Below are 9,549 nucleotides of genomic sequence, written 5' to 3' on the forward strand. Positions count from 1 at the left end.
ACTTTGTCATTCAAAAACCTATTGATAGATCTTGATGAGTGTTTTGGAGAAGGTTTGGCCGTGAGCCAATTTTTCGAAAATTTGGGTTGCGCTAAGGCTCCTGTGTTTATGCCTGAGACTTTTTATGGCTTTGATAGTCTAAGTAATCGTTATGACATTGCAAGATTTTAAATGCGTTATTGTAAAGGCCATTTCTTGACTCTGAAATATGGATTTGTCAGAGTTCTTTAAACATTTCTGTATTCATGGTGGGAGGGTAGTGCCGTCAGTCCACCCCACACGATGCACTGTAGGCATTACTTGAGGTTCTTTGCAGCGTCCCTTCAGCCCTCAGCCGCAATCTTTTTCGTTCTGTTTACTATACCTCCTTTCATAGTCTCTTTCCTCCATCTTGTTGTCCACCCTCTCCTAACAATTTGATTCAGAGTGCAGATGTGAGGTTTTCTTCTGTTACACCCCTTTCAAAACTCATACTCTCTAATAAAAATCCCTTTCAGTACTGAACGACCTCATAGGTACCAGCGCTTGGCCCTTGGCCTAAATTTATATTCCATTCCATTAAACATCAGTATTTAAAAGTATTCCAGACCCAACTCCATAAAACTATTTTAATTTTTTTTAAGGTATTGTGTATGATTCTGTAAAAGAGCATCGTGAATCCAAACATTTTTCTGTAGCATATTTAAGGTTTTCGAAAGTTTTAACCAACCAGCACTTGGAAAACAAAGGCGGTGTTAAAACGTACACATTGAAACCTTTTTTTATGTGATTCCCAATAGCTTTCATTTCATCACATTAAATATCAATCATCACCGAATCAATCGAAAACCATCACTAAATTTTAATTTAATTATCGCAGGAGAATATATGTTTTTCAGGCATCAAAATGTCCTTGTTGCATGGAGAGGGAGAGAGAGAGAGAGAGAGAGAGAGAGAGAGAGAGAGAGAGAGAGAGAGAGATCGGATTTTGCGTATATGAAAAATGAATAAATAAATAAATAAATAAACTCACAGAAAGGCCTCGAATAGGCTATATTTACACTCGGCGGTTGCGATGCTATTCGTAAGATTATTCGGCAGTTCTTTCATATATTCACCTAAACCAGAACTCCTAATTCTTTTAAGAAAGTGTATGCTCGTGGATATCCGCCATACATATGTATAAACGGGTATGCATGAGTGCCCTGAAGGCATGGAGACGGCGGTTCCCGAGAGCATGCCAGGGCATATAAACTCAAGATTACAGTTCCGCCTTATCTTTACTACAGTATCGACTTTCGAAACCAATACCTCGAATCTTCTCCGGCGATGCAAACTGCGCCCATAAAGTTTTGTTGTACAAATCGTGTCCTGCGGGAGGCTTAAAGCCGCCTTCGTGTTTTCGACACGACGACCTTAATCTGGAGAGAAGCGGGGAAAACGCACACACACACACACACACACACTGACAAGAAAAACAACATTCAAAGGTCTGGAACCTCTGATATATGTATGACCTTTTCTCTAAAAATTCTCCGAAAGTACTCGAGTAGAAAATTAAATGCTTAAATGACCACAAGCTTTATTGTTTTAATATTAAAATTGTATAGGGCTACAGAGTGGGGGTGAGATGCAGATTAAATGAATGGTTTATAGTATATAGAAAAATAAACAGCGTAGGATCTTTAAAAAAAAAAAAAAAATCTTTTTACCATCTTCCTACTTTGTCCACTATATTATGTTTTCTAAATTTTCTTCACTAATATATCTTTTGCAAAGTGTAGATAAAACACATCTCTTTCATTTTCCGCTTTTTCATATTTTTTTGATATTTTCTCACGGTGGACTAACAGTTGGGTTAGTGTACTTTTTCCGGGTACAAAACCATGTTGTCCTATATTAAACAATTTTTTTTTTTTTTAAATGTTTCGTAATATTTTTTCTTCATCGCTCTTTCATACTCTTTCATAATATGTGATGTTAGACTCATAGGCCTATAATTGCCTGCCTCTAGTCTTGATCTACTTTTGAAAGTAGGGTAATATATGCTAATTTGTGATCATCATAAATCTTGCCTGTATTTACACTTTGTGATAATATTGCAAGTGGCTTTGCGATAGAATGAACTACTTTCCTTTAACAAAATAGCAGGGACACCATCAGGCCCAGCTGCAGCTCCATTTTAATTTCATTAATAGCCTGCACAATATTGGCTCATTAATATCTATGTCTGATAAATATTCACTATTTTTCATCCCTTATTTCTGCATCATTATCTTCATTTTCAACATTCTAGGGGTAAATTCTCTATATCTTTCTGCCAATATGTTGCACATTTCTTTTTTTCATTCGTTAATCTGCCTTCAATTCTTAGAGGGCCTATTTCTATTCTTCTTTTATTCATCTTTTTGCATACGAGTACAATAGTTTGGGGTTTTGCTTTGATATTTTACTAGGGTATTTTCTTCCAAGTCCCGTTTTTTCATTTCTTTTCTTTTGATTGTATAAATCTTTTGCTCTGCATTTTCAATCTTACTTTTAGTTCCATCACTTTCCATGCATTTTTTCTTTTGCAAGACCTTTTTTCCACTTTCTGATTTTCTGGAACAAAATCCTCCTTTCTCTTGGTATGCATGACTGATGTTTACTTTTCTTCTTCAGTGTATATACACTATTTTCTCTAATATATAATATCTCCGTATGACCTGTATATCATCACTTACGAAAATGTTATCCCAATCTTTGTTAATTCTTCATTATTTCTCCATTTTATTTATTTTTCTGACGAAATTTTTATTTTATACCTTTTTCCCACTTTTTCATTTCTTGCTTATCTCTGTTTTCACTTGCTTTGGAATGGACTGGTAATTCTATGACATTATGGTCTGAAATACACCGCATTATAAACTATTATTTCCTTTAACATAATTCACCTCGTTCACAAATACTAGGTCTAAAGTATTTTCCTTTCTTGTTGGCCGGTGATTTATTTGTTGATGTTATATTCTATTAGCATATCTAATAGGTTTCGAATTGCCCCTTATCTTCTGCACTACTATTACTCTCTTTTTATATGTATAAATACACCACAATCTCCTATTCGTTCTGTCCAGTCTACCAAAGGAAGTTAAAGTCTCTGGATAGGAGAATAGTCCAGTCCTTGTGATTTCTACATATATCATCCAATTTTTCTATTATTGTGTCAGACCCTTTAGTATTAGGGTTTTATATATTACTATGTTCATTAATTTTTCTGTTTCAAATTCTACCTCTATTAGTTCACATTCTGAGTTACTATATTTCTCATATATTTTTCCTTGTTTTTTGTCCTTCCCATATATCGTGGTTCCCCCATTGATTCCTATTTTTCTATCTGATCTGTAAGTTTGGAACCCTTTTATTTGGTCATCATTACCAGTCTCTTGGGAATACCAGGTTTCACTTATATTCATTTATCTTTTTTTCTTTTCATTTCTTTTTCAATTGGGTTGTAGTTCTTCTAAGAACTCTATTTTCATTTTGAGTTACTCATAACTAAACCGTGCACATTAATCACTATGATGGTTTGCGTGTTATCTCCTTCATTTAATATGGATAATAATAAGGGTTTTCCCATGTCTCTTTCCTGTTCTGGCCTGTTGTTCTTTTCTTCATTTCCAGATTTTGTGACATTAAAAATCCAACTTTTCCAATATATATTAATTAATTATTTAATTGATTTTGATTCAGGGCTACAGGGTGCATATATTTACATTTTTTGTCGAACTTACATCCTTTTCCTTTTTTTAGGTTTTTGCATATTTTTGGATGGTAGATCTCTGCATTCATCCTCATAGCCGTCTAGGTATGCACATTTACCATAGATTTTATAGTTGTGACATACCTTTGGATGTTTTTAGTAACATCTTTCACCGAATCTGCAACTCCCTCTTTTCAAAAGGGTGTAGACTTTGTCTTTCTTTTCTATTTTTTCTATCTCTATCCCATCAGTATGCAGATCTGGATAAAGCCTCTTCGGGATTTTATTTTGTGTTGTCATGTCATAATTTATTTCTTCGTATGTATGCTGCTTGATTGCCTCATATGTATTATCTATGAGTATCTCTGCATCTAACTCTTGTGTTGTTCTTTGTTTTCATTATTTTTGTTCTGTCATTTCAGTTTTGTTTTCTTCTCTTCCATTTTCCTCTTCTTCCTCCTCCTCTTCATCTTCGTCTTCTACTATTTGCACATTAAGTCTTGATTTAATAACATTGTTTACCCATGAGAGACATGTTGAGCAAAATACTCTGGTATCCTTACTCGTATTTTGCATTACTTCAGCACATTGTGGATGCGTGGGAATGTTGCATGCTGAACATTTTCTGATCAGGTTTTGTGGATTGACTATGCTATACCACACCTTACACAGTTTGCATGCTTTTGGCATTCTTTTTCCTATTGCATCATTAGTATATTTCACTATGCTCACCTTATTCATTTTCTTTGTCGGAATATGTTGTTGATGTAAATTTTCTTTATAAGTCTCTTGACCACTTGAATTTTATTTGGAACTCCTTCAAATTTATTTCATTTTCAAATGAAGAAAAATCATTCATCCTAAAAACTCTCTGTGGTTATATATATCATAAATATATATATATATATATATTAGTATATATATATATATCTATATATATATATATATACGTATATATATATATATATATATATATATCTATATATATATATATATATATATATATATATATAGAAGACTAGTAAAGGGGCTCAAGCCCTACAGATATCACAAGGTGGAGAGGTAAAGGCATGTCTCAGCGTAGTACATAATTTATTGCCGACGTTTCACATCACTTCGATGCATTTTCAAGGCTGGGAATTGATAAGAATACAAACATATAAGACTCGTCCACTGATAAAACAACGGTATAATATTTAAAATTTAAAATCGAACACTAAAACATTTAAAATCTAAAAATTACTGTACAACAACACAAGGTTGGAGAGGCAACCTACCAGAGTAAAAAATAGAAGGTGATTGAAGGACAGAGTGGGGGGAGAAAAAAAATAATAAAGTAAAAAACACCCACACACAAAACTATGTAACAAACAACTGGTTAGGCTGTGAAACGTCGGCAATAAATTATGTACTACATTGAGACATACCTTTACCTCTCCGCCTTGTGAATATTATATATATATATATATATATATATATATATATATATATATATATATATATATATATATATATATATATAATATATATATATAAGTAAGTTTGTGTGCGTGTATTTATTTTATGTATGTATTTAAATACATATATAATTAGAAACGAATTCATCAGTGTTGAGTCGTTATGGAAAGATCCCAAACTAGAATAAACTGTAACACTTTGTTGGTTATAGTAACAGATTCGCTGAGGAGGTATTCATTCGTAATCTACTCAGACAGATTTATTTATTTACATATACGTACATCCTCAATGAATTAAGATCCTGACAAACAAACCCCTTATCTGGCTTACTCAGATTGCCTGCTGCATTTCTAAATGGAGACTTTCGGATGACAAATAATCATTTATATTTCTATTTTTTTCGTCCTTTTTTCTCTCCAAGATTGAATGGTCATCAGTCATTTTGAATGTCTCGTTAGAAAAATGTTTCCAGTTTTCCTTTGTTGTAATCAGTCCATTAAGCACAATTCTTATTCCTTACATAGAGTAGAGTACATACCTATCTAAATTTGTCTTTTATTTATTGACCAATGAAAATCAATGAATGAAGAATACATATTTGTTAAATATTCTAATCACCATCAGTAGCAATTCATGAAACATTTTTACATCTTCAAATGCATTTAATTTCGAGAAATATTAGCATTTTTCTGGGTAAGGAACTGTTAGAATCTTCGAGAATCGTCCATTCATTAATGTTTGGATGAGTTGGAATTTAAAATGAGGTATACCACTTTCCTTCCCGCACGTGTTACATGTTAGACGAAGGCCGCACCGTCGGTTCCATTTACTGGATCTGTGATGGATTAGGGCGCCTCCCTTTCAAAAGGATACAATATAGTGAGTAGTACACGCGTCCAATTTAATGTGGTGATTTTTCATAAATTGGAAACCCGTAGACCGCATTCATCTAGCACGAAGTTAATGGGTAGAGCGCTGTTGGAGTTCCATCCTGTAATGTAACAGTTTGCATGAGAGAGAGAGAGAGAGAGAGAGAGAGAGAGAGAGAGACCGGCTTTAACAGTCGTTTCTGTGGTACCCTAGAATATGAAGTGATATACGTCCATATGTGTTTTCTTTTAATCAAATTAATTTCATCATTCAGATATCCTTTGCAAACACATTTTTATTCTTGTTAATTACATTACTCATTATTTGCTTGTTGGCTACATTACTCATTTTTGCTTGTTGGGTACATTACTCATTATTGGTTGTTGGTTACATTACTCATTTTCTTCTTGTTGATTACATTAACTTTTCTCCTTGATGATTACAGTACTCATTTTTCTTCTTGTTCATGACATTACAAACTTCTCTTCTTTTTTATTACATTACAACATTATTTTCTTGTTGATTACATTACTCATTTTTCTTCTTTTTGATTACATTACTCATTTGTCTTCTTGCTTATGTCATTGAAAAGCTCTGGTCAAAATAGCCAGAAACTAATTCCAAAATCATACACTGGCGCTAATCCCAAAATTATACGCGCCATTGCACTAAGATTCACTAAATGGATTGCTTGACTTTTTCCCTGTAATCGATTCCGCAGAGATAACCAACATACCATCATTTATGTCCAGGTCTCTCGACTCACTCCATCAAATTAACGAGCATCGCTAATGATGCGGAATTAACTGTTGACCTTCACCTGATTCGTTGAATACATCACCCAGCATTAATTTCAGGAGTGCATTACATATGAACAATGTTTTATATTTTCTAGCACAAAAAATAAGCACATTAATATGCTCCGTAGTTGTTGAATCAGCGATCGTGTACTGAATATATACTGAAGGTATAAATACATCACAATTAGCGTCAGGATAATATTAATACAGATGGAGTCCATTTCCCAGTCCATAATTTTAATCTTTTTGCAGAACAGAATGTGTAGGATTATGTGTAAATACTGCTGTGAAGGGATTATTGGTCCCTTTTAGACGTAGTGCGGAGGCTCATTTTTCCCCAACCTTTGTGTGTATGAAGTATGCATGAAGTATGCCTGTCCGGCCATGACCTGGAACTCATTATACGTACCATACAATATCTCTTATACAGAACCCCAGTGCTTCGCTTCTCCTGTGTATTTGGCGGCTAGTTTCATTCCGGCATTCAACACGTATTCATATTTTGAATCCAGGATATAAAGTAATATCTCCCATCGTTTTTTTAGCTACGTCTGTCACTTCTCTCTCTTGCGAACTTTTCTGATGGATCTTTATTTCAAATTCCTGAGGACTCTCTGCTTTTAGTTCACAACTTACAGCAGTTTTCAAACCGCATTAAATAGATCCACATTTATCGAATTTTATTTTTTCTGTGAAATATTATGAAATATTCTTCGTTGAGTACGCTGTGAAGGTCAGTTTCCTCTCTCTCTCTCTCTCTCTCTCTCTCTCTCTCTCTCTCTCCTTTCTTCTGCCATCCCATTTCAACGCCTTGCAACGCGAAAGGCGACAAACAAGAGAGGTTTTTATCATCATTTTCATCAGTCGCTCCTCTCTCTCTCTCCGATCTCCTACTAATCCTCGTCTGATCCTTTTAAGACAATTTGAATGCTCAGACGGCCAAGCTAATTAGGATAAGGGATTATTCCTGAGAGGAAAAAGAGGAAATTGGGCTCGTCAGCCTGGTTTAGGGTAGAGATGATGCTGAGAAATACTGACGATCTTGCTCTTTCTGTCTCCTTATGTATGCGTTCATGCCACACTTTCACATGCAAATATATATATGTATATGTATACGTATTATATATATATATATATATATATTATATATATATATATATATATATATATATATGTATATGATATATATATATATATATATATATATATATACACGTACTATATATATGTACATATATATAGTACTATATATATATATATATATATAATATATATATATATATATATATATGTATATAACTGAATCACGAAAGTTAGGAACGTGATAAATCCATAAATAAAGATAAATGCCACGAAGGAAAAATAAACGAAGGAGTCTGCAAGATCTTTCGACTTAAAAGTCCTTTACTGAGCAGATACTGACAAAAATACGAGAAAAGACAATACAAGAAGGTTTGTATAACTGACAGATAGGGATTATGAAGGGATTAGTACCTAGAATCCGACACACTGGAAGATAAGAAACCTTCCCAAACAAGCATAAACAAAGGGTGCAATTAAAGGTTTAAGACAATCATCTCAGATACAATCTCCAGACAATTAAAGGATTATATGTGACAGCTATTCGGAACCTGGTAAACAAAACCATATTCACAAAACATGACAGACATACATTACAATAAAATTTAATAACTCTAAGGCAACTGATTTTTATTTAAGTCAGTAATTATATCTTTGAGGTCATTCTTAAACATGTTTACCAGGTTCCGAATAGCTGTTTTACCTATAATCCTTTAATTGTCTGGAGATTGTATCTGAGATGATTGTCTTAAACCTTTAATTGCACCCTTTGTTTATGCTTGTTTGGGAAGGTTTCTTATCTTCCCAGGTGTGTCGGATTCTAGGTATTAATCCCTTCATAATCCCTATCTGTCAGTTATTCGAACCTTCTTGTATTGTCTTTTCTCGTATTTTTGTCAGTATCTGCTCAGTAAAGGACTTTTAACTCGAAAGATCTTGCAGACTCCTTCGTTTATTTTTCCTTCGTGGCATTTATCTTTATATAAATATGATATATATAGTATATATATATATATATATATATATATATATATATATATATATAAAGTATAAATGCAACATCTCGGAGAATCAGCATATTCACATTTGTATCTGCATACGAATATAAATGCATACCATGTTCACACACGCATGAGCGCGAACTCACACACACATATCTATCTATCTGTCTATCTACTATCTATATATATATAATATATATATATATATATATATATATATATATATATAGAAAGATATAAAGAAAGAGGAAGAGTATGAATTTGCCAGTATTTTTCGTATTTAGGTCTGAAATGTTGCAAAGATTCCACCATGTTACTGAATTTGCCAACCGTTTTAATCTATTCAGTATCCATCCGTGGCGTCGCTTGTATATCGTTTGGGAGCAGCATATTTATTTATTTGTTTATTTAATTTTTTTTGGCACTTATGAACCAACATATTTGTCGTGTTTTTCTTAATATGTGTGCTCTTGTAACAACCTAACTCTCATCTGGAAGGAAACTTTCATATAGAAGCTTGGTGAGAATTCGCATCCCTCATTTACACAGTTACCTATTGGTCCTATAATACCTTGCTCCGTGATGCGAGGGTAAACTACATCAGGTTGCAAAGCCCCATTTA

Source organism: Macrobrachium nipponense, chromosome 32 (genome assembly GCF_015104395.2).
Source record: "Macrobrachium nipponense isolate FS-2020 chromosome 32, ASM1510439v2, whole genome shotgun sequence".
In the NCBI taxonomy this organism is placed as follows: Eukaryota; Metazoa; Arthropoda; class Malacostraca; order Decapoda; family Palaemonidae; genus Macrobrachium; species Macrobrachium nipponense.